General features: G+C 35.9%; 1 long non-coding RNA gene across 2 annotated transcripts in view; it reads left to right on the top strand.

Annotated features, from left to right (window-relative positions):
• The window catches only part of LOC108968448, a 38046-nt gene that overhangs the window by 11443 nt on the left and 17979 nt on the right, over positions 1-8624 (top strand). Inside the window, exon 3 of one of the 2 annotated variants that reach the window (XR_001993332.1) lies at positions 7460-7701. The exons of the other annotated variant lie outside the window; for it this stretch is intronic. This is a non-coding gene — a long non-coding RNA (uncharacterized LOC108968448). Of the gene's footprint in view, positions 1-7459; positions 7702-8624 lie in introns of those variants that run through there. 2 annotated transcript variants of the gene reach the window in all.

The following is an 8624-nucleotide window of genomic DNA, read 5'->3' as shown; positions in this document are numbered from 1 at the left end:
ATAAATTTGACACAGATTCAGACTAAAACAAGCCTGACACACGGTTGGTTGGTTGGGTTGGGCTTGGGAGGAACCCGAAGAGCAGCCACCTCCACGCGGTKGRTTCTRGGTRAMCAATACAGGTTAGCTGAGAGCTGCAACAATTTTCACCTTGCTCTGTGGCGGCGCGCCGCATTTTCGCTCGTATCTCGGGAACGGTTCGTCCTACGGCCATTATCACACACCATTTCGGTAGCAAAGGACGTGACAAATAACTTTTGTTTTATACATTTTGCCATAAGATGAGTATGTCAGGCGCCAGGTAGACAATTTCACGATTTTAGGCGAATTTCCGAAATTTCAAGGCCGGAGTTGGGGTTGAAGATGCAATCCGATCTCAAAACAAAAAGTTGCATTGGAATCAAGAAGTACTAATTCAACTTTTCCGCACTATTAGAAATCCCGAATCGGAAAAAGTCCGGAATCGACCCATCCTATTGTTTTATTTCCCGTTTTTAGTTTTAGAATATTTTTGGATTGGAGGTATTTAGGACAAGAGCTTGAAGAGGAAGGATGACCGCCTGAGCAATTTGCACAAAATGTGCGATTGCATGGCGAGGGGAGATGAGGAGGGAAACTGCACATATCGCAGGCAGGGTTGTTGTTGCAACGTTTCGTTGTGTGCCCTAAAGCTGGCAACTTTTACACCTCATGGGGTTAGGGACTTCGATTTTTTCTGGAAGTTTGTAGAGGTCAAATGAAAGAAGTATCACACCACTACGTCTTTGTTTGCCTTCTATATTTTTAGTGAATTTATACACAAAAGTAACTCCCTGATCTTTTAAATTGTCAACAATTACATCTTCTGCAATGACATTTAGAAATGGGGCGTAAATTGTACCTTTAGAGCAATTAAAATTGTTAATATCGCAAATTCCATTTAATTTCTTTGTTGTAAGAAATTTTTCAGCGATCACCCGATTTTTAACAAGTAAGAGTAGATTACCATCACGTAATTCGGTGATAGATAAAATTTTATGCATAGCGAGGCAAGAGTATTTGGAAAGTGTTTTGTTCGAATCTGCTGCAGATATTAGAACAAACTTTGGGCAATCTTTTTTAATTTCATGCAGTTCTGGGAAATTATCAAGTGGTTTGTATGTAAGTTTTTTCCTTTTGGGGTTGGGGCTAGAGGCAAGCAGAGCAAACCTATCTTCCCCGAATATTCACTAATATGCACTGTCTTTTACGCGAGTAACCGTACGATCAAAGTGAAACGAAAACACGTACACTTATGTGCAAAAAGGAATAAGCGAATAAAGCGTAAAGCGCAAAGCACAAAAGTAAAACCGCGATTAGAAAGCACGTCCGCTCAATGAGAGAGATAGTCGAAGACTGCCTAGCGAAGTTATAAGCTGAGATTGACACCCGCCAAGTAGAAACCACTCCCAATGAAAAGGAAACACTAATCGCCGCTGAAATACACAATTTTTGATGACGAAAACAACAAACATATATTAATATTCCTGTTGACGTAAAGAAAGAGCGACCCTTGTACTAATAAATACAACTCTGTAATATCATAGGGATATTCTCTTGCTCTTGAAAAACTCTTAACGTGCACGAATTGCAGATTTTCCACCAAATGTAACGGCACAACAACAAACACACACATAAAAATATTTGCAAGGGCTGTAAAATATGTCAGACCAAAACACATGTTTATTTTCTTGCAATGACACGTAAAAAAATAATTGCAACCCTGTGCTAGCTGTCACCAGGTTTTTTTTATTCCACTTTGTTAAATTATATCACAACCCTATCAGGTTATGGGCCAATGACATAAAATATTATAGAAAATATTTCAGTAATCGTGTAAACTAAACGTTTCGGTATCTGTTAAACGTGCATTAATTATTTTTAATCAAATAATCTCGAATTTTGTTGCTTGAAAAATGGCGCAAAAATTTAGTTTTCTCACAAACTCAACCAGTGAAAACGAAGAGAAATAAATATATGTATTTTCGGCATATGATGACGTGGCATGTATGCCCAAGCAGAGAATATTGATGTGTTAAATACAATGCTCGCGACAGACTGCAAACGACATCTGTCAAATATTAAAATACACACGTTCTTAAGGACGGACCTATTTTGACAGCTGCACGACTACACGACTGCAGGCCGACAGTTGTCGTTCTCGCTAACTTCAATTTAATCCTATATTTGCCAAAGATAGTATAGTTGGCAGTAGAATGGAAGATAGAGAGATGAGGTAGAGTGGTGATGCCACTAATATTTAAAATGTAAAATTACTCAAAGCTCTAACAAACCTGACGTTATTTTACAAATAAAAGCAAAATATTAAAATTTCATTGAAGTTCAAGGTATTAGTATGGCCACAACGAAATTGTGTCGCAGTAATGGACAACTGCGTTGTTTTGCGTACATGCCGGCCATAGTTATGTTGCTGCCCTCTCACAAACATTCATTTAGTAGTATTGACAACGCCATTTTCAGTTCACTGTCGTGCTGCTGCAGTCTGTCGCGAGCATTGTGCTCCGCACATGAATAAGTTCTTTGATGAAAATTTGACGAAAAATGTGTAGAAATACAGCTCTCTCACATACTGAAGAATATGAAGAGACATAAATATATGTACATATACAGCCTTTGAAACTCCATACGCACGCCCGTAGCAATTCATTTAGCTCTTGCTACCGCTCTCACCATAGATAACTTGATCAGAATCTCTTTTCTTGCTCTCTCACTTGTCAGCTGGCAGGGCACCCTGATCTGTTTTCTGAGCTGGCAACAAAACACAATCAGGGTGCCTTCAACCAGCAGTTAGTGGAAAAGGCGGGATGCCAGAAGAGCAGCGCTATAATTACTTGACGAAATTAGTGTGAAATGAAATTTCATTAAACTGTGCGAACATATTTTGGCAAAATAAATGCATGTAAAATTAATGTATAATTAATGATTTCGGATTTTAGCATTTATATATGTATACATTTTCAAAGTGTTTAATTTAGTGTTTTGTATAATTTATTAAATACCCAAGATAATATTTTTCAGCGGTGGCATCCTTGGCAAATGTTATAAAAAATGCGAGTTTTGACAGCTCTCTCTCGAACCAAAGAGTCTCGTATCAAGTTATCTATGCTCTCACTTTTCCGCGAGCCACAGTACAGCCAGAGATAATGAGATGTTTAACTCCTCTCTCACTGGAAGTGAGAGAACAATTGCTAAACGTCAAAACCACCTAAACTTTGACAGCTGATCGAGTTCAGGAGGTTTTGACGTTTAACAATTGGAAACGAGCGATGGCCAGATTGAAATCTTAGCGAAAAAATACGTAAGCGGAGGGATTTGTTGCATCGTTCAATACCACTTGTAAAATATGTAAAACAATGAAAACTAAATAAATTTGTGAAATTTGAAGGTTTTGTAATTTGAAGCATCATAGTATTATTTTCAATGGAAAATGATTAAAAACATTTAATGATTAAGAACTAACAACCTTAAATCCTATTATTGGGTATTGAAAGGTCAAAAGTCAGTTGTTCTAATATACTTYAAAAAAATTTAAATAGTTTCTCCATATAATAAATAACCACTATATAATAATTTTTATTCGTACTAAATGTTGGTTGTTTTAATTTAAATGCCCAAAAATTGTTATTTTGTCCAATCTGGTCATAATGGAAAATGTTATAAAAAACGCTAATTTTGAGGTGCTCAATGCCTTTATTCCTGGTACAGCCTTAGGGTCGATTGGGCAGCTAACAGAGTTGATAGAATTGTAGTAAGGAATTCACCATTCTCGCTGATATTTAGCAGAAATAAGCACGTTCAATGGCAGAAATATATGTCAAATGACTGAATTCATGCGAGAATAAATAAAGATAAATACTTTGAAGAAAAATATAGGAAGTTACACAAAGAATGTAAAGAAGCATTCTCTGAGTCACATATGCATGCTTATATTGTATTATATGAACCATTGTCACATACATATGCGTGATAATTTAATATTATATGTATAATTTTTTATTTTTTGTACAAAATCGGGAAAAAATAGGTAAAAATAATTTTACTTTTATTTCGCTTTAATTTTATTTTTTTAATTTTTCAAACAAATTATGTTTATTTCCACTCTTACAAAGTGAAGGTGTGCAATAGAATTTCTATGGCATACATGCCATATGTATACATATATTATTTCTTTGGCAAATTTGGCTGTATGTTTACGAAAGCAAATTCGAGCCAAATAAATATATACATACATTCATAATAACAAGTGCCGCACGCATCTTTCGCGTCTCCGTTGCCACGGTCAACCAATGGCCGAAGCTCTCGTATTGTCAAAGAGTCATCACAACGTTGTGTTGTTGGTAGAAATTMCRAGCTGTGCCGAAAGAAACTAACAAACGATCGCCGATTGTTACCGCTTCCCTTGCCGCWGTAACAGCTTCGCCTACAAACTAGCGTAAATATGTATACATATGTATGAGCTTGCATACATATCGACGTTAATTTTTGTGAGCCACGGAAAAACATTTTAGAATTGACAAATACTGTAAATTGACAACAGCTATGGTGCCACTTTTCTCACTTAGAACAAACAACAGAAAGATGTTCAATTTATGATTTTTAGCTATTGCCATCGTCGCGTAAAGACGCTTGATGGCAAAGGCATGCTCGGCAAAGAATGAAGCGATGTCGCTTGTGGAATTTGCTCCTGCGTTTATGAATGATATCGCTTTTGTTGTAAAATTTACTACATTTGGGATTCGCCAATTCGGCTGCCATATTGACTTGTAATGCTTCTGCTAATTGAGACAATTGTTGCTTTTGTAGAACAATGTTTAAATTTTTTGTTGGTGACATATTCACATGTAAGTATGTATGAATGTACATACATATATGAACATGTAGATCAATGTGCGCACAAGTAATACATTGAAAAGTGATAAAATAATTATTTGAATTTCTGAATGCGCACATACGTATACATACATACATATGTACATTTATATAATATGAGCAGATAATAAGATTATGATATAGCATGTGCAGAGACATACAATTAGTATGATAAAAGATGTACAGATTGTTGCGATAAATTATTTTTCTATTAGTAAGAAATATAATACAAAAATATTTATTGTTTACTCTATTATGTAAAAATCAAATAAAAGTATTAAATATGCAAGTCCAAATTGGCTATAAATATTATTATGCTTGCATTCATACAAAATTATACTCATATCATAATTATTTTTACATGTCAATATTGAATTGCTGAATTGAAAACGCAAAAGCATACATACATATATATAATATACATCCATTGCGATTCGCTAGTTGAAAGCAAAAATTGAAGCATGAAAATATGACAATGCTGTTGTTGGGCGTATCATAAGGAGCATGCATACATACAGGGTTCTCATTTACGACTCCGTAGCAGCAAAATTTCTAGAATTATTGCGTTGCTAGCGCTACCGCTCTCTCTTTGTCGGGAGCCACAGCATATCCTTAGTATGTGCTCTACTTTGCTTCGAGTTTTGCTAGGTAAAAAACTATAGCTGTTGCGAGAGCAAAAAATGAAATGTTGCGCTATGCTCTGTTTCGAGAGTGAGCTATCAAAACTCGCATTTTTTATAACATTTGGTAATAATGCCATTGCTGAAGAATATTAGCACTTTGAAAATACATACATTTATAAACGCTAAAATGCAAAATCATTAAATAATTTACATAAATATTTATTTTGCCAAAATATGTTCGCACAGTTCAATGAAATTTCATTTTACACTAATTTTGTCAAGTATTATAGCGCTGCTCTTCTGGCATCCCTCCTTTTTCACTAACTGCTGGTTGACAGCACCCTGATTGTGTTTTGTTGCCAGCTCAGAAAACAGATCAGGGTGCCCTGCCAGCCAAAAGAGGTTCTGATCAAGTTATCTATGGTAGCGGTAGCAAAACATTGGGAGCGGTGGTAGAGCGGAGATAATGAAAATTTTGATGTGCTACAGCTCCCGCATGTGTTCTTTGTTTTTTTTTCCTTTTTATACTAATAGCAGAAACAGTCAAAAACGCTACTCACTTGAATACTCATATTGAAGACAAATTTTATAATTACTACAGTATATCGAGATTGGTAACCCTGCGTTGTGAGAGAGCAATCAGCTGACACGTTTCTATGGCAAAAACCAGAATGCCCTGGAATCCCACGGCATCCTACAGCAAAGAGAAAAGGGAGTAGCGTTTTTCAAGGTCACTTATTTTGGCTGTGGCTATATGGCTGTGCTGCGGCTTCAGACAAAGTGAGAGCGGTAGCAAGAGCTAAATGAAATGCTGCGGGAGTAGCGTAGTTTTTCAAACGCTGCATATGTACATACATATATTTATGTCTTCATATTCTTCAGGATGTGAGAGAGCTGTATTTGTACACATTTTCGCTGTTAAAAATGGAGTATCAAAGAACTTATTTTTCTTCAATATTTTCTGCTTGGTCATACATGCCACGTCATCATATGCCGAAAATACATATATTTATTTCTCTTTATATTCACTGGTTGAGTATGTGAGAGAACTTTAAACAATGTTAACATTTAACAGCGTGAATTCTGTGGTTGTGAGGTGAATTCCTTACTTTAAATCTAACAAATGTTCGCGTCGAACTTGCACCTTCTCTATGCTTAAAGTTCTCTGGTGGAATGCATTGTTCTGTGCGTACGAGTCTTCGTGTCTTACACGAAAGGTAGAACTTGTAAAGCAATTAGTGCAGTGTAAGCTTAGTGACTATAGATCAGAGCAAGAATATGTGAATGCTGTTGTGACGACTCCAATTAATGTCAAAAACGTTGGTCTTAATGTAGAGGATGAGCTGACAGCTTCGTTTAGATTAGCAGGGATCGAATCGTTACATCCGTGCACGGATCGGCGAACATACAAAATAAAATTACGTGATACGTCAATAGTGTAGGTATATAAAAAAAAAAAACAAATTATGAACCCTCATTAACAAGAGGATTGGAATCTTAAAAAGACGGTGGAGAATTGTAGGATATGGCAAGAGAGGAAGATATCACCCCACAAAAGTGGAAGATTTGCTAACGTTTGTGTGGCATTACATAATATCTGCATAAAATTTACAATAAGTTACGACCCTCAAAGTTGCGAATCCTATCACACAAAACTAAAGTATTCTTTAATAAATTCAAAAGTGTATATGTCCTTTATATTGTAAATAATTTTATTTTTAATGTCAATTAAAATAAAAAATTTTGATCATATAAGTATGTCGGCGCAGTAACAACTGTAGTTTAATATAAGTAGTGAATACTGTGGTTTTATATATGTAGTGTATACTGTAGGCTCACTTTTACTTCGCTCTGTTGTACTTGTTCATTTCTAATAAACTTCGTGTGTATTTATGATCGCTTTTGCATTTTTGTTTCTCCAACGCCAGTGAACTGTAACTAAACGAATAAAGCTGAGAGCGAGGTGAGAGCTAAAGGCTCTGCCGAGTGTGGCCCTGAATGCTTGGATGTTGCTGAATTACGAAAAGTAACGAGTAGGTGTAATGGTGGTTGAATGGCGTCAGCGAAGGCAATACTTTTTGGACGGTGGAGATAAACGGGGTGTTCAGGGACTCACTGCGCCAATCAGTCCGGGTTACAATTTTAATAAAATAAGGAAACCAATAATGTCTTGCAAACAGAATGTCAACGGAATTGCTGAGGCCATTCCGGCAAATACATTTTGTTTTTTTTTTTTTTTAATTTTTAATGAGATTCATTGGTTTCTTAATAATGTTCTTTATTACTAAAAATTATAAAAAACATAAAATTGTTGTATTGTAAAATTGACGATTCGAACGAACGGATACGTTTAGATACTCGTTCACGTATGTCATGATGCCAGATTACGATAGAAGCGTTTACGATCACATATGTCATAATACGAAATACAGGCTTTGGCGAGTGACATGAGGAACACAATGCTTGCGACAGACTGCATCAGCACGACAGTGAACTAAAAATGGCGTTGTGAATCCTACTACATGAACGTTTGTGAGAGCGCGGCAACATAACTATGGCCGGCATGTACGCAACACAACGCAGTTGTCCATTTTGCATGTAATACCTTGCACTTCAATGAAATTTTAATATATTGTTCAAAGTGAAATTTGTAAGCAAAAAATAAGTAAATAAGGTTTAAATTATCAATTGTTATTATAAATGATGTAACAGAGCTATTTTAGGCTTTTATTTGTAAAATAACGCCAGGTTTAGAGATTTGAGTAATTTTACATTTTACATATTAGTGGCATCATCATCATAGGTCCGTCCATTAGAACGTGTGTATTTTAATATTTGACAGATGTCGTCTGCAGTCTGTCGCGAGCATTGTATTCAACACATGATACGTTCCCCAGGTCTATCATAATTTGATAGGCACCGCAAATGTTGTAATACTATGTTCGGACCGACAACGAAAACATGTTTTCGTGGCAAAAACTGGTTTTCGTACGAAAACTTGTGTTTTCGTCCATGTAAAATCTGTCAAACGAAAACACAGTTTTCGCTGAAAACTAATTGAAAACTTACATTCCACTCATTATAATCGGTGCC

Source organism: Bactrocera latifrons, unplaced genomic scaffold (genome assembly GCF_001853355.1).
Source record: "Bactrocera latifrons isolate USDA-ARS-PBARC rearing strain unplaced genomic scaffold, ASM185335v1 scaffold_216, whole genome shotgun sequence".
In the NCBI taxonomy this organism is placed as follows: domain Eukaryota; kingdom Metazoa; phylum Arthropoda; class Insecta; order Diptera; family Tephritidae; genus Bactrocera; species Bactrocera latifrons.
Note: the sequence above shows the minus strand (reverse complement) of the source record. Positions and strands in the feature narration are given on the sequence as shown.